This window comes from Macrotis lagotis, chromosome 1 (genome assembly GCF_037893015.1).
Source record: "Macrotis lagotis isolate mMagLag1 chromosome 1, bilby.v1.9.chrom.fasta, whole genome shotgun sequence".
In the NCBI taxonomy this organism is placed as follows: Eukaryota; Metazoa; Chordata; class Mammalia; order Peramelemorphia; family Peramelidae; genus Macrotis; species Macrotis lagotis.
This window is the reverse complement of record NC_133658.1, coordinates 518,994,733-519,017,872: the sequence shown is the minus strand read 5'-3', so window position 1 is coordinate 519,017,872 and position 23,140 is coordinate 518,994,733. Positions and strand designations below refer to the sequence as shown.

The 23,140-nt window shown below is 36.0% G+C and overlaps 1 protein-coding gene across 1 annotated transcript in view; it reads left to right on the top strand.

Annotated features, from left to right (window-relative positions):
- Positions 1-2,664: 2,664 nt before the first annotated feature.
- Positions 2,665-23,140, top strand: part of MID1IP1 (MID1 interacting protein 1) — a 41,736-nt gene continuing 21,260 nt past the window's right edge. Inside the window, exon 1 of the mRNA XM_074214180.1 lies at positions 2,665-2,838. The gene's annotated coding sequence lies outside the window, so the exon portion shown is untranslated. The remainder of the gene's footprint in view (positions 2,839-23,140) is intronic.

The following is a 23,140-nucleotide window of genomic DNA, read 5'->3' as shown; positions in this document are numbered from 1 at the left end:
AAAGTGATTATGGTAGAGAATGAAGAGTCAAAAGAGTAGTCTGAAGAGGAATGAAGACATGGTTGGTCCTGGCATCAAATCAAGCAGAGGGAGAGGCTGTGTTGGTGGAGGATATTTGCCCTATCAGTATTTAAAGGATGGAGAAAAAACTTCCAGGATGAGAAAATTTCTATAGCATGGTAGAGAAAATCCTAGGGATAGCAGAGAATATGGCGTGGAGAGGAATAGATATGGGTGGTCTGGTTGTCTTTCTTAAAAAAATGGAGGTAACAGTAATGTTGAAATCATTTTCTACCTTTTTTTCTATTTGGACTGAGAGGAATAGAAGGGAATGAAATTTTAATTTTAATATGGGTAAGAAATGTTTTTAATGTATCACTCTGGTAAATTAGGAGGAAAAAACCCACTGGATTATCCCTACTTATTTTCTTCAATTACAGTTTCTAGTCTCACCCTGATAGCATCATTTATGAATATGGTTGGTTCCTACCTCTTTCAGCTCTCTTAACTCATTCTCATTCCAGTCAGTATATTGTATCTATTATAGCCCTTGGGGCAATATTCCCTCCCTGACTGGAGACCTACAATAGCTATTCATTCTTTCTGCTTTTCTGTCCCAGCTCAGAACTATATTCCAAGCTAAAGTCCAAAAGATCTAGTAAATCTAGGAAATGTATGGTTGTACACATTCTAGTTCTCCCAATATAGTTAACAGGTAAAACTGTAAAGTGTTAATGTCATATATCTACCTCTACTGAGGAACTGTTAGCTGACTTACAACAGTAGCTTGAGCTTCCTTTGGGAGAAGAAAGTAAAGGGAATTGAAGGACTTTCTCCACACTCAATATTAATGAGAAGTGGTATCTGAGAATGCGATTTAGATTTTTGCATCATAGCTTTCCATATAGGTTTGACAGATTCCTGACCAGAGACCAGCACATCTAAAAAAAGACAATAAGAATGTCTATGCCAAATGTCTTGCAAATCTTATTTAAAAAGTTTAAAATGAAAAGGATTGGAGAAGGACAAGGCTGCCTATGCATACAGCAGTCTGGCTATTTAAATTTAAATATTAAAATTACTATATGTATATAATTTATTAACAAATGAAAGCAATAATAAACATATGCAAAGCTATTTACATTATTTTAGACCAATGTCACCACCAAAGTCACCTCAAGTTTTAAAAATTAATCCTTAATTTAAAAATTAATCTGGAAACTCAACATTTCTCATTCCAAAATTCTCTTGCTTTTAAAGTAGTAACTGAAAAGTCCAATATGATCCTGAATATGGCTCTTGGATACTTGGACTTTTTCTTTCTGCCTGTTTGCAGTATTCTTTTTTTTTAAAATCTGGAAGTTCTGGGTTTGGTCTCTAAAATTCCTAAAAGTTTTCATTTGGGGATTTCAGTATGAAAAAAGTATATTCTTTATAATTTCACTTTGCCTCTTGTTCAAATAAATCACAATAGTTTATATTTATAATTTCTTGAAATATTTCATCCATAGATTTTGCCTGCTTTCATTTTCAGGGATTCTAATGATGCTCTAATTTCCTCTCTTTCACTTGTTTTTCAGGTTAGTTGTTTTGGATAGCAGATACTGATCATTTTTCCTTTTTTTTAATCTTTTCATTTTGTTCTAATATTTCTTATTTCATGGAGTCATTCGATTCTATTGTCTCATTCTAATTTTCAGGTAGAATATTTCCTGGGAAATATATACCAAATTCTGCTTAAATTATTCTTTTCCCAATTCTTCCCTCACCTCTCTAAAAACAATTATGCTCTCACTTTTTAATTATTTCATTTCTTCTGGATAGTGTTGTAGTTCCTCTACCAATTTTTTTTTCTCTTTAAAGCTGTGCTTCTGATTCTTGAGGAATCCTCTCCTCTTCTGATTATACTTCTTGGGAATCTTTTGATCCATATATTTGATCATGGTCTGCCTTTTTTACTCATAATTATAGAAACACTTCCTAATTTGGAACTTTGTGCCAAGGTTAGACCTGGTTCCATTCAGAACTCTGAACGAGTTAAGTCAATCCTTTAGTTCTGGTCTCTATATTTTGAGAGTTACTATTGATTTCCAGTGTCCTGAAATGTCTACAACTCAAGGAGTTAAGAGGTTTCCATGGATCATCTGAGTTCAAAATTATGTGGTCTCTAGGACCCTCTAGAGTGTCACACATTGTATCTCTGAGGATTCAAGCCTGGTTGGGGTGTTCCCAGCTTCTAGGCCTATGGTACATAGACAGAGCCCTACATTTTTCTAACTACTGTAAGAAAAGCCTGACTAAATCTAGTCCCCTTATAGCTTAGATATGATATTGGAATAAAAAAAAAACATTTGTGAAAAAAATTAGCAATTAATAAGAGGAGATTTATTTAGCCATAACAAGGGAATATATTCAATAAGAATGGTCAAGATACCAAATGATTCAACTGAGCACAGCTTTCTGGTTTTGGTACTGCCACTGGGTCTGCTGCCTGAAGCTTCAGGGTCTAGCTGAGGATCCTTGCAATTGTTTATTTTCAGGAAACTAGGAAATTATGTCAATAGCCTGATTTATAGTTCCTTGGCCCAATCAGTGCTCAAGTACTAGTTAGATACTTTTTATGAAAAAGAGCTAACTTATCTCAGAAAGTGAGGGACGCCAGTAAAATATCTTCTACAATATTATCTTGCTGGGAATTCTACATCCAAGCACGCTGTGACCTTCCCATCTGCCATTTTCCTACATAGTGATTTGGGCTTCAGGTGTCCTTGAAGGGGACTGTTACATGCTCTGGTCCTGGCATTGATACTCTTCCTGCTTGTTTACCTTGGAGAAGAGGTATGGCAGATTTTTTTTACACATCTTTCTGTACAGCCTTAGGTTGGATGAAGGAATTTACTATTGTTACTCTTTGGTTTTCTTGATCACCATTTGTTCTATTCCTATTTTTAGTTTTTTGCTAGAGTATATGCAGGACAACTGGGCTCCTCTGTGATCTTTTATGACATTGTATTAACCAGAAGCTTTGTCAGTGCCACTTAACTAAGGTTTACTGAATTATAACCAAAAAAATCACTTGCAAGAAGGTTAGAGTTACAGTTTGTGTTTAATACTAACCTTAGAACATTCATTAAAAATTAAATATTTTTAAACTTGCAGTTAAAAATTATAGAAAATAAAATATGAAAATAAGAGCAATGATGCTCTAAAATGGCATATTGAAATAAAATGTGTTCAAAATATTCATTCATGAAATAAAATCATTGAATCAAGGGATGCTAGAGATAATTTACATTGTAAACGAAGTAACTAAGGCTCAGGAAGTTAAGAGGTAAGAGGCAAATCTGGTTACCATTAAGACCATAAATCATCACCCTCTCTTCTAGGCCAATACTCTGTTTTCAGTATCCTTTGTAATGTGTTATGATTCCAAATTCCATTTTTCTGTGTCTTTTTAATTTAGATTGAAATTTAAGATGAGAATGAGATACTTTCTGTAAAATATAATTAACAATTTGAGGGCAGGAATACATTTTTTTTAAAATCTACTTTGCTTACATAAAAAGAAGCAATAACATTTTTCAAAGATCAAGAACTCAATACCTTAACAAGGAAAAATGACATTTTTAAATACACTATAACAATGTTTCTCATGAAATAACCTACTTTCAAAATATTTACAATAATGTCAATATGTTCTTTTATATCAGTCATAGAGGATCTTACTATATTTTACAAGCTTAACATAGAGGAAGTTTATCACAATCAGGCAAAGAATCTAGCTCTGAGATGGAAGGTGACAGAAGAAGCTTTGTTAATAAAAAATACCAGCTAACATTTATATGAGTTTACGATGTGGTAAGAATTATGTTAAATGAGTTATAATTCTTTTCTCTTTTGCTGCTTACAACTTTAGGACGTAGATGCTATTAGTGTCTCCTCCATTTGTTACAGATGAGGAAACTGAGGTAGACATAAGTTAAGTGACATGCTCAGGATTGTACAGCTAGGAAGTGTCTCAAGTTGTATTTGAACTCTGGTCTTCCTGACTTAAGGCCCAGCACTCTATTCACTGCCTATAGTCTTGTTCTAGTAAGGAGAGTATTTATCAATTAAGCAAGTTTCTTACTCATTTTAATAATAAAGCATATAGTCAGACTTTGGAGGAACTTAGCCAAAAGCATCTTCTAATACAGAGCTTATTATCACAATTATCATCTTAGGAATAATGTTGTATATAAAGATGAGCTATAATGTGTTAAAAGAATTGAACCACTTAAGCAGTATAAGATATTTTGGTACCCAGGTGTGCAAGCATGTCATAGACATTCCTTACTTGCACTTGTATTTCATGCCAAAATTCAACCTGAATGTATACATACTTGAGATTGTGTGGGATTGAATGGGGCCAAGGGATGTAGTTTAAAAGTTGAAAAGAGTGGAAGGATGGCAAGAAAATAAAATAAAATTTATTTCCCTTGTCATTTTGCATCCCTATGGCTAAAAAAGTAAAAAAAACAAAATTCTGTGAATATAAATTCCTAACCTCTTTTTTTTGTTGTGAAGAAGAAATCTCAGATCCAGACCACAAAGGTACTTTTTAAAAAACTGGCTAAACATTAGTACTTCATTGAACAAACTGATTTAATCCTTCTGCTTCCATGCAAATATATATGTGTGTGTGTGTGTGTGTGTGTGTGTGTGTGTGTGTGTGTGTGTGTATGCAGAGTTTAGCTACTATAGAAGACTGTGTGCATTTATAGAATCAGTTAAACTGATCAGTCTTAATCAGTATCCAAACAAGTTCAAACCCAATTCCATAAAACTGACTAATTCCACAAAACTGACTACTGTATCTGAAATTTTACAAGATGAAAGAATAGAATGAAGTGAATAGAAATTAAGCTTGCAATTAGATTTTCTTGTCTGAGGTCTCTTTATAATTTCTTACAAAGTCCTGAGAATCCTCACTTTTGAATACAGCCTCAATTCAAAGCCGGATGTTTTAAATAATCTCTTTCCAGTGAGGAGAAATAAATGAGAGGAATTTGCTTTGATGTCTGTCATTGCTGTTCACTTACTGTCCCAGAGTGTTGATTTTTTTTTTCTTTATTTGGTTAAGTAAATCAAGGCTGTCTCCTACTGAATTTCAGATTTTAATTAATATGTGAACCTTCCTAGCATTCTGACTTATGTATACTGAAAATTTAGATCAACATTGGGGAAAAAAAGACTTTGGTTCCTCCCATTGAAACAGGATAGGGAAAAAAATTGGAGACAGTGGGCTAGTCAACAATAAACATTTAAGACAAATAATACTGTTCAATTGAGCTCTGTGTCACAAGAGTTTCCATGACTGTGTTTGGCCAATACAAACAAAGGGGAAGTTTTGAACAAAAAGAAACTTGGAAACATTGATTTTAAGATCACAAACACAGATTTTCTTGCTTAATAAAAGTGCAGGAGTGTTCAGTAATTACACATAACAAAGTTCATGCTGCCTATGAATGACAGACATTTAAATTAGTTTCCAATTTTAGCCTGTTTAAAAAACAAGGAAACAAGAATTACTCCCCAACTATCTGGGTTCTAAACATTAAGAACCTGTTGCCTCTGGTTTATTCTTAAGAAGGGAATGGAAATTCACTTGTGCGATAGAGAAAAGTTAGGCAAAGGTACTAATAAGAGAAGAGTAATTCTTGTCCATAACCTGATAAATTGATGTGGACAAGGGGTCAGATGCACCATAGAAAATCTTCCTTCTTGGAAGGGCAATAGAGAGTAGGACTGGGTGGGGGGGGTGCTGCTTTCAGAAAATAATTTTAAAATGAGAGATACAAATTAAATATATAGATTTCAATGAATATGCATGTGTCTGTATCTATGTATATGTGTATATATATTTTCTATATATGGGTGGATATATGTATGTATGTGAGAATCTGTATATATACAGATACATAAGTGTGCATATATATGTATATGTCTGTATATATCCATATTTAATTGTTGTTCTATTGGAAGTGAGGGAGGGGGAAAGAAGTAAATAATTCACAGCAGAGAACAGACAAGGAGGCAAAGAAAAGATGGACAATTTTGAATACAGTATTTATTATATAAACTTACTTAAAATGGAAATGTATTACATTATATTATGAATCCTCTCATATTTTGCAGTACACATGACATTTTTCTTATTTTATATTAAATTTTAAATTCAAAAAATTCAAAAAGAAAAAAATCTTCCTGTACTAATTTACCTATTGACAGTTAGAGGAAGTCCTGAGATCATAGGAGGGGTCAGGTGAAAGGATTCTGGATTCCCCAAATTGTCCTATGGAGATCAGAATGGTAGAAGTTAGTCATCTGAATATTTTGCCTGAATTGGCTGTGAACTTCTAAAAACAATGCTTCGAACACTGCAGTCAAAAATCCTTTGAGATTATTAATTCCAAGTGATAAGACCATTAGAGCAAAAAAAAGAAAAACAAAAACAAAAGCAGAAGCCCCTGAACCCCAGAGACCAAGGGGATGGCAGGGGCAATAGTTTTACTCTACAGGGTTCAAATGTCAAAGACCATCCTCTAAAGGAAAAAGCTAAGAAAACAGTGTAATAGAGGTCCAGTAAACTTCAGCTCCCTCATCTATCACTAAATTTCTCTAAACAGATCTAGAAAAAACACCAGAACAAATTCTGATGGGAAAATCTGAGAAAAAAGTCCCCTTAAGTTACTTTTCCAGTCCAGACAACAGGGTTTGGCCAGTAGAAATGAGTTAGTTGTAGCACCCTAATATAGGCAAAGATCATGTACTGGAGAAAGAAGAGATTCCAGACCCATTCAGAGACACTTCACACTGGGTGTCAGAACAGGTGCCAATTGGCAGCTTTGTCACATATGACCCTGTCCCTGATCATGGATCCAGGGTAGTTGGAGTTAGAGACTGGCTTCCAGGGGTGGCTTTCTGGAGTACAGTGGTTATAGTTCCTGAGCTATGAGCAGACAACTAAAAAGTTAAAAATTTAGTAGAATCAGTATGATTTGGACACCCAAGAGTGAAGCTGGGTCTCACTTCCAGCTTCTAGCATAGTCTGAAGCTTGAGAGGAATGACTGGGACAAGAATCTCAGACCAAAGGCAAGCTTACTTGTACCTCTGTCACTCTTAAGCAGCAGAATATAAATAAAAATACAATAAAATGTAGAAAACATTGCATTTTAAATCAAAATCAAGAGGCTTATCCTTATGTATGGATTAATGGTTCCTATTTCTATTTGAATTCAACACTGTCAGGATGAGTCCAATGGCAGTATACTGTTGCTCAGAAACAGATTAGGAATTTAAAAATTCAGACAGGAGGCATTGATCACATTTTATCCTGGATCAGACACTTTTAGGAGCATTTAAAACTGGCTAGTCATCAGCCTGAGCTGTCCCGAAGAGTCTAGAACAACACAACAATCAATACCTCCAAGAAAGGGGCAAAAGATTTGGCACAGAACTTGTCTCTAGAAGTACTGAGTCTGGCCCTAACATAAAATTTGAAATCATAAAGCAGATAGAAAAAAATGAAAAGAAATAATGAACAACAACAAAAAGGGATGATTAAGATACAATTTCAGAAGAAGAAAATGACTTGAAAATATCTATAAACATTTCAGAGGAAAACACAGACAAAGGTACACACTTAGAATTCCTGGAAGAGATGAAGCAAGAAGTAAAAAAAAAGTTTTTAATTAAAAAAAAACAAACAACATGAGAGAACTAGAAGAAAAATTTTAAAAGAAATGAGAATTGAAGGCAGCTAGGTGGCAGTGGAGTCAGGAGGACCTGAGTTGAAAGCTGGCCTCAGACACTTAATAATTACCTAGCTGTGTGACCTTGGGCAAGTCACTTAATCCTATTGCCTTGCAAAAACACTTTAAAAAAAAGAAAAGAAATAAGAATTGTGGAAGAAAAAAATTGCAAAAGTAATTAATAGTTTGGCATAAGTGATACAAAACCTTGCCTAAACAACAAACATTCTGAAATTAAAATGAGTCAGCAGGAGTCAATAACTTCATGAACAAAAAGAAAAATTAAACCAAAATCAAAAGGTGAAAAAATAAAAGAAATAATGGAAAGTAGATCAAGGAGAGAAAAATTAGGAATCATTGAACTACTTAAAAGTCATTGACCCAGGGGTGGCTAGGTGATGCAGTGGATAGAACACTGGCCTTGGAATCAGGAGTACCTGAATTCAAATCTGGCCTCAGACACTTAATAATTACCTAGCTGTGTGACCTTGGGCAAGCCACTTAACCCCACTGACTTGCAAAAACCTTAAAAAAAGTCATTTACCCAAAAAAAGCTTAAACACCATATTTCTTAAAATTGTCCAATTCTCTTAGAGTAAAAGGTAAAGTAAAAATTTAAAAAAATATACACCAGAAGTCTCCTAAAAGGCACAACAAAATGAAAACTTTCATTAGCATTTAGCCAAAATTCAGAGCTTCTAGACCCTCCCCCCCCAAAGTGCAAAGAATCAGAAACAAATCAGTTATGGAGGGTCCACAGTTAGGATCACATACAATTTAGCAGCCACTACATTAAAAGAGCAAAGAGCTGGGAATATTATATTACAGAAGGAAAAGGATGTAAGTTTAAAGCAAAGTTTAAAGCCAAGTAAAACTGAGGCTAACTCTGAAAGAGGAGGGAGGGGCAAGGAACCTTTAATGAAACAGGACTGTTCATATTAAAATATACTTATTGTAGAAGTCTAGAGGAGCATAGTAGATAATACTCAAATGAGTTAGGCAAATACAGAAACAATATTATCTTCAGAAAGTTCTATATAACATTGAGAAGGAGGAAGAAGATAAATTCGGTAAACAAATCATAAATATGAAACAAGTTTAATTCAGTAGTGATACCAGACTTCAATTATTTATCCATAGCTATCTCTCTTCCAAAAGCAGAGAAGCTAATCATTCATTGTCTTGCTTTAATGATGACTTCTTTTTCAAAAGAAGGAGGAATGGGAAATTCTTGTAAATAGGATTATGGATTATGATTCTCATAAATAAGAAAAAATGGTTGTTTGGGTGGATTTGATGAGAACCTTATCGAGAAATAACCACTGCACCTTAGAATTCATGTTAGAGGAGAAAAAAAATCTAGGATATTCTGAAGTTGCCCTGAGGTTTGATATTGCTGATTGCAAAGGTTCAGAGAAAGGGATGGTAGTGTCCTATGACCTAAAATTCTACAGAAAATGTTAGTCTGTGAATGCTGATAAACTCTCAATAATGGAAATTTGATACTAATGATTTCTTAGTTGCTAAATCTAAATGTGTTTTTCCTCAATCTTTATCTTGCTTGATCTCTATGAAGTCTTTGACATTGCTGATCTCCTCCTCAGTATTCTCTTCTTTCTAAGCTTTCATGACATTAGATATTTCCTGATTCTCCTCTAACCCATTTGATTATTCTTTCTTAATTTCCTTTGTTGGATCTTCATATAACTTCATCCAACTGGTGAGTTTGCACAGCTCTCTCTCACTTAAAATCAATTGGCTTGCATGCCATGGAATCACCTCTGATGTCATTGTCCTCTTTGAGAGTATAACAAACATCAACAGCAACATGGACATCCTCAAGGTTTTGTCATGAGCCCTCTTCTCCCTTTTATTATTTCCCTTGGTGATCTCATCACCTCCCATTATTTCAATTATTATTTCTATCTTGATGATTTTCAAATCTACTTAACCACCTCTAATCACTTTGCTGATTTCCAATCTAATATTTCAAACTGGAAGTTCTGTAAACTCAACACATCCAAAACTGTCTTTCCCCTCTTCCTAATTTTTTTTATTACAGTTGAGAGTACCACCATCCTCTCAGCAACCCATGCTCATAACACAGGTGAGTCAGTCAATAAGTATTTATTAGGTGCTTACTAATTGTCAAACACTATACTAGGCTCCAGAGATATAAAGAGTAGCAAAACATAGCTCCTGTCTTTGAGATGATGTTCACATTCAAATGGGGGAGACAACATGCAAACAGCTATATAAAAACAAGCTATCTAGGGGATGACTTGAAAATAGTCAACAAAAAGAAGGCACGAGAATGAAGAGGGATTAGAAAAGGTTTCCTATAGAGGATAGGATTGGGGGGTACATGAAGGAAGATAAGGATGTCAAAAAAGAGGAGATATGGAAAGAGAGAGAGAGAGAGAGAGAGAGAGAGAGAGAGAGAGAGAGAGAGAGAGAGAGAGAGAGAGAAACAGAAACAGAGAGTCAGAGAGACAGAAAGAATTCCAGGAATTAGGGACAACCTGTGAAAATGCTCAATGCTGAGAGATGGAGTGTCTTGTTTTAGCAGCAGTAAAAATGCCAGTGTCAATAGATCCAAAGAATGTGTTGGAGGTGGGGACAGGGGAAGTAAAAGATGTAAGAACTGGAAAGGTAATGGTGGAGCAGCTTATGAAGGGTTTTGAACACCAAACAATGTAGTTTACATTGAGGTAATAGGGTGCTATTAGAGTTTATTGAGTAGGAGAATGACATGGCCTGAGTTGCATGTTAGAAAAGTCTATTAGCAGCTGAGTGGGGGAAGGACTAAAATGGGTAGAAACTTGTGGCAGGTAGACCACCCAGCTGGTTATTGCAATAGGCTAGGCTTGGGGAAATGAGGGCCTGTACAAAGATGGTTTCAGGAGCAGAGGAGAAAGAAAGAGTTAAATTCAAGAGATGTTGAAAAGGAAAATTGACAGGTCTTGGCAACCCATTGGATCTGGGGAAGTGGATAAGAGATAGTGAGGATTTGAGGATAGTGCCTTGGCTGCAAGCCTGAGGGACTGGGATGATGTGGTTCCCTCAATAGTGTTAGATAAATTTGGAAGGCAGAGAAACAATAATGAGTTAAGTTTATACATGTTGAATTTATTTCTACAGATCACTCAATATGAGATATCTAATAAGTAGTTGGAGAAGTAAGGATAGAGATGTAAGATGTAAGATTGAGACTGGCAGGATCTGATTGTATCAATAGAGAGAGTGAGGGGTCCAGAAGGCATAAGTGACCTCATTCCATCCAATCTCTTCCAGGAGATGGCTTTCCCATCATTCCCCATCCCTCTCGTTTATCTCCCTTCTCTTATCTGTTGGCTACTTCCTTGCTTCCTATAAACATATTTCATCATCCTTAAAAAAAACCCTCACTTGATCCATTCATTCTCACTATCTTCCCATAACTTTCTTGACATTTGTAGTTAAACTCCTTGAGAAAGCCAGCTAGATGATAATTAAATACATGAGAGTCATTGAGATAACCAAGTGAAATGGTTTCGGGAAATAAGAAAGTCGAAGTCAGAGAGCCCTGTGGGACACCTACAGTAAACAGGCCTGACTTGAATGAAGAACCACCAAAGAATACAGAGAAGGAATGATCAAATAGGTAGAAAGAGAACCAGGAGAATGATGTCCTAAAAACTTAGAGAAAAGAGAGTGTCAAGAGAAGAGAGTGATCAACAGCGAAAAAGGCCTGAGAGGTCAAGAAGGATGTGGATAGAGAAAAGGTCTTTATATTTGTCAGTTAAGATATCATTGATAACTTTGGAGTGAGCACTTTCTCTTGAATGATGAAGTTGGAAGTCAAACTATAGAGAGCTAAGAAGAGAATGAGAAATTGAATGAAGCCTCTAAATAGATCCTAAAGTAACAGAACCCACCAAAAAAACAAAACAAAACAGTGAAACAACTTATTAGTGATGTATCTTGGAAGGACTTCAAGAAAAGATCTGTCACATGGGTAAAAGGGGAATATAACCAAATGTAGGCAGGAGAGCTAGGAAGCTAACTGAGAGGCTTTAGCCACGTGCAATTAAGGTTTCAGCCTAGTTCCACCAGCAGTGAAGGTCACAATTCCAGCTGAGGGAGCAAGGCTTCAAGTCCTTGGCAATGTGTGATGAGCTAGCTACCCTTGTAAAGGAACCACCAGAGTGGAAAGCTAGGGACTAGAACCCCAGCCACCAGCAAAAAAAAAACAAAAAAAAAAACAAAAAAAAACCCCTATTCTACAGGTAAAGAGCTCAACTAACAAAATGAAATGACCAAAAAAACCCCAAAAGAGCACTACCCATTGACAGCTATTATTCTGATAGGGGTGATGAAAATGCCATCTCAGAAGAGGAAAGCAGTGACAAAATGTGAGCTCAAAGGAGTTGATGAATTAGTCTCAATTTCCCAAAAAAAACCTCTTAGAAGAGCTCATAAATGTTTTTAAAAATCAAAGAAGAGAGGAAGAAGAAAAATGGAGAAAAGAAATGATAGTAATGCAGGAGAATTATGAAAAAATTAACTGAAGAAAACAATAATTTAAAAAGGAAAATGGAAAATAAAATTAATCAACTGGAAAAGGAAACAAAAAAGCTAACTGAAGAAAATACAACCTTAAAAACTAGAATTGGACAAATGGAAATGAATGACTTTGTGAGATATCATGAATCAATCAAACAAAAACCAAGGCTGAAAAAAATAGAAGAAAATGTAAAATACTTCTTAGGAAAAATAACTAACTTGGAAAATAAATTCAGGAATGATAATTTCCAAATTATTAGTCTACTTGAAAGCTACGGTCAGAAATATCATGCAGGAAATTATCATGGAAAACTGCCCTAATATCCTAGAAGAAGAAGATTAATTCTTGAAAGAAACCACCTCCACAAAGAAATTACAAAATAAAAACTCCAAGGAATATTTGTAGTAAAATTTTGGAATTCTCAGTTAGAGGAGAAAATACTGCTAGCAGCCAAGAAGAAGCAGTCAAGATTACATAGGATTTTTCAACTTTAACATTGAAGATCAGAGGGTCTGAAAGATGATATTCTGGGGGGGGCAAATGAATTTGGATTACAACCAAGAATCAACTACCCTGCAAAATTCAATATATTCTTTCAGGGGAAAAAGATGGATTTTCAACAAAATTGAGAGCTTTCAAACTTAACCTGATTTAAAAAAAAACATAACTGAACAGAAAATTCAAATAAAAGACTCAAGAGCAGTGCAAAAAAGCAAATGGAAGGTGGTGGGGGAAGGGGAATGTTAGTGAACTCTTCAGAACTGCATTTCTCTTAGGGCAGTTGAAAGGAACATATTTAGACCAGAATGTATGGGTATAAATTGACTGTGATATGATCAGACTTTTAATTCTTGTATTCCTATTGGGTCAGTGAAAAGGAGATTATTTAAAAAGAGCTTATGGATATAAATTAACTGTGATGTGATCAAACTCTTAGCTCTTGAGGGATGTATTTATTTGAGGCAGTTGGAAAGATTGTTCTTGGAAAGAGGGGATGAATTTAAATTGATTATGATGTAAGGATGCTTATGGCTCTTGAGAATTGTACTTCTATCAGGATAGATAAAAGGAGTATACATTGATAGAGGATTGTGGGTATAAGACAGATATAAAATAATTAATATATGAAAAAGAGGATTATACAAGGAGAAGAAGGCATTAAAGGATAAATAACATCATATGATGAGGAACCAAAAGTTTATTACTGTAAATGGAAACAAGGGAAAGTGTGAGCACTGAGTAAATCTTTCAACATCTTTGACTATAAAAGGGAATAATATACATTACCAAATGGGTTTAGAAATTTATACTATCCTACAGGGAAGTAGGGGTAGAAGAGGAAGAAAGGAAAAGATGAAACTGATAAAAGGGAAGGAAGGGATAAGTAAAAGTAAATGTAATGTTAAAGTAAAAGTAAAAAAAAATGAAGTAAAAGGGGACAAGAAGAAAAGAGAAGATTGCTGATAAAAGGGAGGGTGGATTGAGAGATGCAATAATTAGAAGTAACACATTAGTGAGGAGAGATAAGGAGAAAGGAGAGTACAAAGAGGGGGAAGAGAGGATGGAAGAAAATATAGAATTAGTAACCTTAACTGGGAAGATGAGTGGAATAACTCTTCCATAAAACAGAAACAGAACAGAGTGGATTAAAAACCAAAATCCTACTTGTTTTTTTTAATTTATTTTTTATTCTCATTTTGTACAAATGTTTTTTTCTTACATTAATAAAATATTCTTGTTTACAAGTAAACAAAATACCCCTCCCCCCATGAATATAGATAGACTTGCTTGGGTGAAAAAAGTAAAGGGGAGAGAAAAAAAATTAAAATTAAAAAAAATAATAGTAATAATTGTAGGTATGGCCAGGTGGCGCAATGGACAGAAGCACCAGCCCTGGAGCCATGAGCACCCAAGTCCATATCCAGCCTCGTAAACCCAATAATCACCCAGCCTTGTGACATGCAAGCCACCTGATCCCCACTGCCCTGCAACAACCAAAAAGAAGAAAAAAAAAGACCCAAAATAAAATAAAATAGTAATAATAGTAGGGGTGGCTGGGTGGCAGACAGAGCATTGGCCCTTGAGCCAGGAGCACCTGGGTCCGAATCCGGCCCCAGACACCCAAAGATCACCCTGCTATGTGGCCCCAGGCAGGTCACCCAGCCCCACTTGCCCTGCACCCTCCCCCAAATAATAATAACAAAAAAAGTGCTTCAGTCTTTGTTCCAACACCAACAACTCTGTCACAGGTGGATCACATTCTTTATGATAAGTCCATCACAAAAGTTACTTCTATATTTTTCCAACGTTGCCATTGTTAATTGAAACTCCCTCCTTTCTTATTTCTCCACTACCATGTACTATATTTTCTCTCTCCTTTCACTCTGACTCTTCTGTAGGGTCGCTGAGTGGCAGACAGATCCCTGGTCCTGTGGCCAATAAGCCCTGAGCCCCCATACCAACCCTTAGGCACAGAATCCACCTGGCCCTATGGTCCTGGGCAGGCCATCCAATCCCAGCCCCTTGCAAGAAGTAAAAAAGAAAATGTGTTATATCTGACCACTCTCCCCCGCCATGGGCCATCCTCTCCTCCTTTATTCACATCCCCACCCCTTCACCTTGCTCCCCCCTCCTTCTTACTCCAGATGTCTATACCCCATTGAGTTTATTTGCTATTGCCTCTCCTAGCCATCTCTGATGAGAGCAAAGGTTCCCTCATTCCCCCTTGCCTCCCCCCTTCCATATCATTGCAATAGCTCATTGTAATAAAAAAAATCTTATTATGTGAAATATCTTGGACTATTCCTCCTCTCCTTTTTCTTTCTTCCTTTCCATTTCCCTTTTTTTCCTATTGACTCCATTTTTACACCATATTTTATCTTCGAATTCAGCTTTCTCCTGTGCTTCAACTATAAAAGCTCCCTCTACCTGCTCTATTAACTGAGATGGTTCATATGAATATTATCAGTATCATTTTTCTATACATTTTCTATACATTCTATACATTTTCTATACATTCTATACATTTTCTATACATATTTCATCCTCATTAAGTCCCTCATATTTCCCCCCTCTCCTCCTATCTCCATGCTTCACCTGAGTCCTGTATCTGAAGATCAAACCTTCTGTTCAGCTCTGGCCATTCCAAAAGGAACATTTGAAATTCCCCTGGTTCATTGAAAGTCCATCTTTTTCCCTGGAAGAGGACATTCAGCCTTGCTGGGTAGTTCATTCTTGGCTGCATTCTAAGCTCTTTTGCCTTCCAGTATATTGTATTCCAAGCCCTACGAGCTTCCAATGTAGTTGCTGCTAAGTCCTGTGTGATCCTGACTGCAGCTCCATGATATTTGAACTGTGTCCTTCTGGCTGCTTGTAATATTTTCTCTTTGACTTGGGAGTTCTGGAACTTGGCTATAATATTCCTGGGGCTTGGTTTTTTGGGATCTCTTTCTCGGGGGAATTGGTGGATTCTCTCCATTTCTATTTTGTCCTCTGCTTCTAGAATATCAGGGCAATTTTCCTGTAGTAATTCTTTGAAAATGATGTAAAGGCTCTTTTCCTGATCATGACTTTCAGGTATTCCAATAATTTTTAAATTATCTTTCCTAAGTCTGTTTTCCATATTAGTTGTTTTTTCAATGAGATATTTCACATTTTCTTCTAATTTTTCATTTTTTTGTTTTTGAAGTATTGATTCCTGATTTCTGGTAAATTCAATCTGCCTGAATTCTATTCTTTGTCTGAAAGATTTGTTCTCCTCAGAGAGTTTTCTTATCTCTTTTTTCCATCTGGCCAATTTTGCTTTTTAAAGCATTCTTCTCCTCAATAACTTTTTGAACTGTTTTATCCATTTGACCTAAGCTGTTTTTTAGCATGCTATTTTCTTCAGCGTTTTTTTGGATTTCCTTGACTAAGCTGCTGACTTCATTTTCATGTTTTTCCTGCACCTCTCTCCTTTCTTTTCCCAGTTTTTCTTCCAACTCCCTGATTTGATTTACAAAGTCTTTTTTGAGCTCTATCATAGCCTGAGCCCAATTTCTGTTTTTCTTGGAGTGTTTAGATGCAGGAGCTTGTGCTTCCTCATCTTCAGACTGAGTATTTTGATCCTTCTTGGGCTCATTTGCAAAATATTTTTCAGTGGTCTTCCTCTTGTTTCTTTGCTTGTTCATTTTCCCAGCCTAAGCCTGTTTTTTGGGGGTGCTTCCTGAGCTTTTGGAACACTCCCACAAGGGTCTCAGTGTGTGAAGTTCTGTCCCCCCTCCTGGTCTGTGAATGACCATAACCGCCCCCCTCTGCCACGGGGCTGAGGGCTGAGGTGGGGGGGGGCCTGTTGTTCTATGGAGGCACCTAGACTGCAATCAGGATCTGAATGTGGTCAGAACCCCAGAGTCTCGTTCCAGAGGCAGAGGACAGAGCTAGGCAGTCTCTCTCTCTTCACTCCCCTTCCTCAGCTCAATGGGCTCATGCCCTGGCTGCTCCTGCTTACAGGCTCCACCTGCTTCTGTTTCAGGGTCTGGGCTGCTGAAAGACCAAGCTGCTCCCTGTGTGCCCCAAGGGCTGGGCTCCATATGCTCGCTCTGGCAGAGGTCTCTCGTTGTTCCCCCACTTTGTGCCAGTGCTCCCCGGGGTGCAGCTCAGGAGACTCCCCGGCTGCTGTGAGTTGCAGCTCCCAGCGCCCTGGGGCTGCCTCCAGAAGGCTCAAGTTCTTTGGCTCTGGTGGACCACCCCTCTGGTGGGCCGCCCCTCCTACCCCAGGTAGCAGAGCCTTTCTGCTCTTTTCCAGGTTACCTTGAGTAGGAGAACTGCCTCACTGGGTCCCTTTGTGGGTTCTGTCTCTCGAAAGTTTAGTTAGAGTCCTTAGTTTATGAGTTTTTATCAGAGAGCTCCTAAGACTAGATCCCTTCATGTCGCCATCTTGGCTCCGCCCCTACATGTTGTTTATAAAAAAAAAACATTTGAGGTACACACAGGGGTAAAGATAAAAGAGATAAGGAAGGAAACTACATCTTCTTAAAAGGTACCAAAGGCAATGAAGTAATATCAATATGAAAATATTGATTATGTATCATATTATGCAACATATATGCACCAAGTAGTTTTGCATCCAAATTCATAGAGAAGAAGGTAAATGAACTACAGGGAGATATGGATAACAAAACTATAATAGTGGAGGATCTCAACCTTCCTCTCTCAGAGTTAGATAAGTCTAAGCATAAATAAACAAGAAGGAAGTTAAGAAAGTGAATAGAATTTTAGAAAACTTAGATATGCTAGTTCTCTGGAGAAAAATGAGTAGGGATAAAAAGGATATGCTGTATATATACAAAAATTGACCAAGTATTAGAGCATAAAAATCTCAATCAAATGCAGAAAGGCATAAATATTTAATGCATCCTTTTCAGATCATGATGCAATAAAAATTACATGTAATAAAGGGCCAAGGAAAGATAAACTAAAATTAATTGGAAACTAAATAAGCTAATTTTAAAGAATGAATGAAACAAACAGCAAATCATAGAAATAATCAACAATTTCATCCAAGACAATGACAATTCTACAAAAACTTGTGGGATATAGCCAAACAGTTTTTTTTAGGGAAATGTTATATCTCTAAATGTTTATATGAATTAAATAGAGGAGGAAATCAGTGATTTGGGTATGCAACTCAAAAAACTAGAAAAAAAACAAATAGAAAATCTCAAATACCAAATTAGAAAATCTAAAATCAAAGGAGAAATTGAAAGTAAGAAAGCTATTGAACTAAAAGATAAAACTAAGAGTTAGTTTTATGAAAAAAAAACGATAAAATAGAAAAGGGTTAAGGAAGAAGAAAGACATTGTAAAACTAATAGAAGTATTTGTGAAATTTTGTAACAGATATAAACTTATGTATCTCATGTTTCCTTTGATCTACTTTCTACCTTGCTCTCAGAGCTCAGTTCTTTCTCTGATGAGGGCACCCTATGCTGGGCAGTCCTGTGCCAGGCTCTCCCATACCTTACAATCAACTCTAAAGTCCTTAAGAGAGACCTTCAGAATGTCTAGTACTTAGAGTACCAAGAGACTCTATCTATATAGATAATTAAATCAAGTGACCTTACCTTACTAGATATCTTAATTAAAGAGGGTTGTAGGACAATAGGGAAGAAGGTGGGAGCATATTTAGAAGGGTTGAATGCAAAGAGACTAAGAAGTGATAATTCATACTTTAGTTAACAAGGGTTTAATACCATAGTTGGGATGCTAAAAGGACACAGGGAGAGAGTATATTTGATACTTTGGTTGATATTTTGTAGGGCTGGAATTAGAGACAGAAGGAAAGAGTATACTTAGAGAGACTAGACATGAAAACATCACAAATAAAATTTGCTCTATTTGACATTTTAGTTACAATTAAAAGGAAAAGCCTGCAGGAGGGGTGGAGACTGCAGAGTGCTATAAATGGTTCATAGTTCATGAAATGATTTGGCTTTGCATGTTCCTTTGCCTCATGAAGATTGTGGATCCATGAAGGGTACTTGAAAATGGGGTAAGGTATAAAGTGATTATCATTTAATGTGATTCATGATTCTTGAGAAGTGTATTTCTAATGAGACAGAAGAGGGGAAGGTACTTAGTGACTATGAGGTAATGCTGCTTATCAATCATTTAAGCAATCCATCAACCTTTGAGAATAGTACTTCTACAAAACACACAAAAGGAGTATATTTGACAAAGGGTTAATAAGTACAAAACAAAGTTAAAATAATAAAAACATAAAAAGAAAGACTATACAGGGAGAAGGCTAGGCATTAGCGGATAAATAACACTAGATGAAGAGGCACGAAGATCTATTATAGTAGTGGGAAAGAAGGAAGGGTGTAAACACTGAATAAATCTACTTAATAGATTGGCTCGGAGAGGAAATAACATGCAATGCCAATTGGGTTTAAAAAACTATCCTACCCTACAGGGAATGAAAGTAAAATTAAAATTTAAAACAAAAATATTAATTCCCCTTTAAGAGGAAAGGGAAATTTTGTAAAACAGTTCTTTTAATGCCCATCAGAGTAATGACTGTACAAGATGGACTATAGTTATGGACTACTATTGTTCTATAATAAATCACAAACAATCTGACTTTAGAAATGCCTGGAAAGATTTGCATAAACTGAAGCTGAGTGAAGTGAGCAGAAGCAGAATATAAACACTTTAACAGCAACATTGTGAGATGATCAACTACCATGGAAGCAACTTCTCATAGCAGTTCAGTGATCAAGGACAATTCTGAGAGATCTATTAAGAAAAATGCCATCCACATCCAGAGAAAAAATGAAGGATCCTGAATGCAGAGCTAAGAATACTAAGATCACTTTTTACAACTTCTTTTATGTTTTTTATTTCCTTCTCAGAATTTTTTCCCTTTAGTTCTAATTCTTCTTTCACACCATAACTAATATGGAAGTATGTTAAGAAAGATTGTACAAGGGGTAGCGACCTTGGGCAAGTCACTTAAATAAAATTTTAAAATAAATATTGTACATGAACAACTATTATCAAATTGTTTCCATGTGGAAGGGGTAAGGAAGGGAAGGTGGTAGAAAAATGTAGAACTCAAAAGCTTGCAAAAGAATGAATGTTGAAAACTATCTTTGCATGTAATTGAAAAATTAAATATAAGAAGAGAATAAGAGGAAAGGAAATGATGGCAACTACCCTAGATGACTTTCTGAAGAAGTTTAGCTACAAATGTCAAGAGAGTTATAGGAAAATAGTGGGGATGAATGGATCAAGTGAGGGTTTTTTGAGAATGAAAAAATATGTTTATAGGCAGCAAGGAAGCAGACAATAGATAAGGAGAGATTGAAGATAAATGGGGGGGGTGAGGAAGATGTCAGAGGAAAAAAAATCTGCTTCAGGAGAGAGGATGGAATGAGGTTATTTGTTCCATCCTGTACTCTTCACTCAGCACTCATATTCAATCTTTTGCCAAAGTCTTAATTTTTTACTTTTTAATATATCATGCATACCCCTTCTACTCCCTATTGAAGGCCCTCATTTACTCCTTCCTGGAGAAGTAAGCCTGTTGGTTGGTTTGTCACAAATCTCTCTTCACTTCAGGCAACCCTTCACTCATCTGTTCCAAGTGATCTTCCTAGGGTGCAGAGCTGACTACGAAATAGATAATCTTTTCTTTAGCATTCAAAATCCTTCATAATTTGTCCATTCCTCTCTTCAGTCTTTTTTATATCACACACTCCCCTAATTAACCTTTTGATTCAGTGATACTGGCATACTTGCTGTTCTTCAAACAAGACACTATGTTTCAGTCTCATGAATTCAAAAGGTCTGGAGGCCTTCAGTCAGGTCTATTTGGAATTGATTATTGGTGTGGCAAGCTTCTGCATTGGAGAAGACAATAGCTAACAAGAATGCCCTATGTCTGGGCATTTTTACCAGCAAAGTTGTAAGGATAATGAGGAAGAGCCAAAGTAAAATATTAAATGCTTCATCAATAGTCTTGTGAAACTGTTCTGATGAGGTTTGGCCATCATCCTTCTTGCAAATTCTGATGGTGGTTATGAGTAAAATGACTGAATTGTGTAAATGTGCTTTGTGAGTCTTTATTGTTTCAGATGTCTTTTTGTGACAGGAAATTACTTTATACATACTGCACATTTAGTACCTCTCTTACTTTTTCCCCAATGGGAGACTGGAGCCTTAAGCATTTTCTCTACAGGTGATGAGGAAGGAGTCTTAAAGAACCAATGGGTGAGAGAAATGGACCTTAAAGGCAAGGTTCTGCTGAACTAAAAGTAGTTCAAAGTGCATGCCTGGATAAAGAACAGGTGGTGGCACAACACTCATCCTTTGTAAGTCTAGGAGCAGTGCCTCAATGCTAAAATACAAAAAGAAAAATATTTGTGAAGTAAGAAACTGGAGGTTTGCCTGAAAAAAAACAATATAGATACACAGAAAACTTACCAACCAATTTAGATTTTAAAAAATTATGGAAAGAAGATGGAAAAGTAGGCAGATATCAGAAGAAGAATAAAAAGATGAAGCATGGTCCTTTAAAAATAGTACCAGGAGTGTTTAAGTCTAGAATGAGCTGACAGCGATGAATAAAACTAAGGAAGAGAAAAAAGAATTTTAAAAATTTCTAGGGGAGGAGGAGGAAAAACAAGGATCAGAGATAAGATAAGATTATTGCCTGGAGTAGATGGTGCCATGATAATGAATGATGGAAAGAGTAAAGAACTGCTTGATCCTATGTTGGATTTTTTTTTTCTCTACCAAGGAGAATGATTTTTGGAATGAAAATAATAGAAAAAAGTCTACTACTTTGATATTTAAGATAAATAATAAAGAAGATAAGAAGAGAGCACCCAGAGGAATTCATGGCATCAGTCTTGGATGAAAGTACAACTGGGAGATGTGACTGCCGGGTTTTGAATGCTAAAGAGAAGGTTTGTTGCTTTGTAGTCAGATCTGCACCCTGGAAGATTACTTGGACAGTTGAGGGAAGGGTGGACTGAAAATGAAGAGAGACGTGTGACAGATCAACCAAGTCTTACTTGTCTAGGAAGGAGACCTGTGGTCTCTAAAAGATTATGGGGAATGGAATGCAGAACTGGTGAGGTACAAAGTGTTCCAATTTTCAAACAAGGGGAAGAAATAGAATCTGAAAACTACAGGCTAGCAAACTTGACTTCCTTCCTGCAAACTTCTAGAATAAATTTCTAAAGTAATATTTAGTGAATTTCCAGGAGAAAACACAAAGAACAATCCTGGCTCAAGACCAAACTCATTTCTTTTATATGAAATGGTTAATAGATTGATAATTCAAGAGATTGTTTGATTATGGTTTACCTTGAGTTTTGCAGTATATTTAACAAAATCTTTCATGCTTTTTTAAATTTTTTTGCACAAAAATGGAAAAAATATGGGCTCAATAATAGGAGAGTTAAGTGGATATAAAACTGGTAGAATTGATTGACACAACAATAAATATTTCACTGGAAACTTAGAAGGTCTCTAGTGAAGTGTTGATCCCATACTCATTAATTTGTTGCATTGGCATAAATTATACTCTTCTCCTACTTCATCTTCACCTCCTGATTTTCTTCAGTTCCTAGATAAGCTCCTGCCTTCTACAGGAAAACTTTTCCAATTTGCCTATTTTAATGCCTTTTCTTTGTTGATTATTTCAGTTTATCTTGTAATATAACTTTTTTTTTTGTACACTGTTGTTTGTTTGTTGTCTTCCCTGTTAAATGTGAACTTCTCAAAAGTAACTATCTTTTACTTTTCTTTGGGATTATTCCCCTCACCACAGGCACTTAATAAATGTGTATTGACTAATGGAAAAAGAACTTAAATCATGAATATTAACATGGATATCAAAGCAAGGAGATAAATTTTTTTAAAGCCCCTCAGATAGATAACACATTCTTCTTGTCATGTGGAGAGAAATAGCTGTGAAGGACAAAACTGGCTTAAAGTAGAAGTTCATTTTTAAAGTTCCATGGAGAGATATGATGAAACATTATGAGTAGTGTGGCTCTATGAAACAGTGAGAGAAAGCAGAAGTCCAAAGAAAATTTCCTAAGCAAAATCATCCTCAAGACATTTAAGTATGAAACTAGAAGGGTTAAGACAAAGAGATGAAAAAGTGCAAATGATCTGTAAAGAATTTTATAATAATCTTTTTCACAATTAAGGACAGTGGAACTACTAGATTTCAACTTTTTAACAAAACAGTCCTAGAATCTAGTCATGCTGGATGAGGAAATGGAAATGGCAACAGAGAAAACAAAC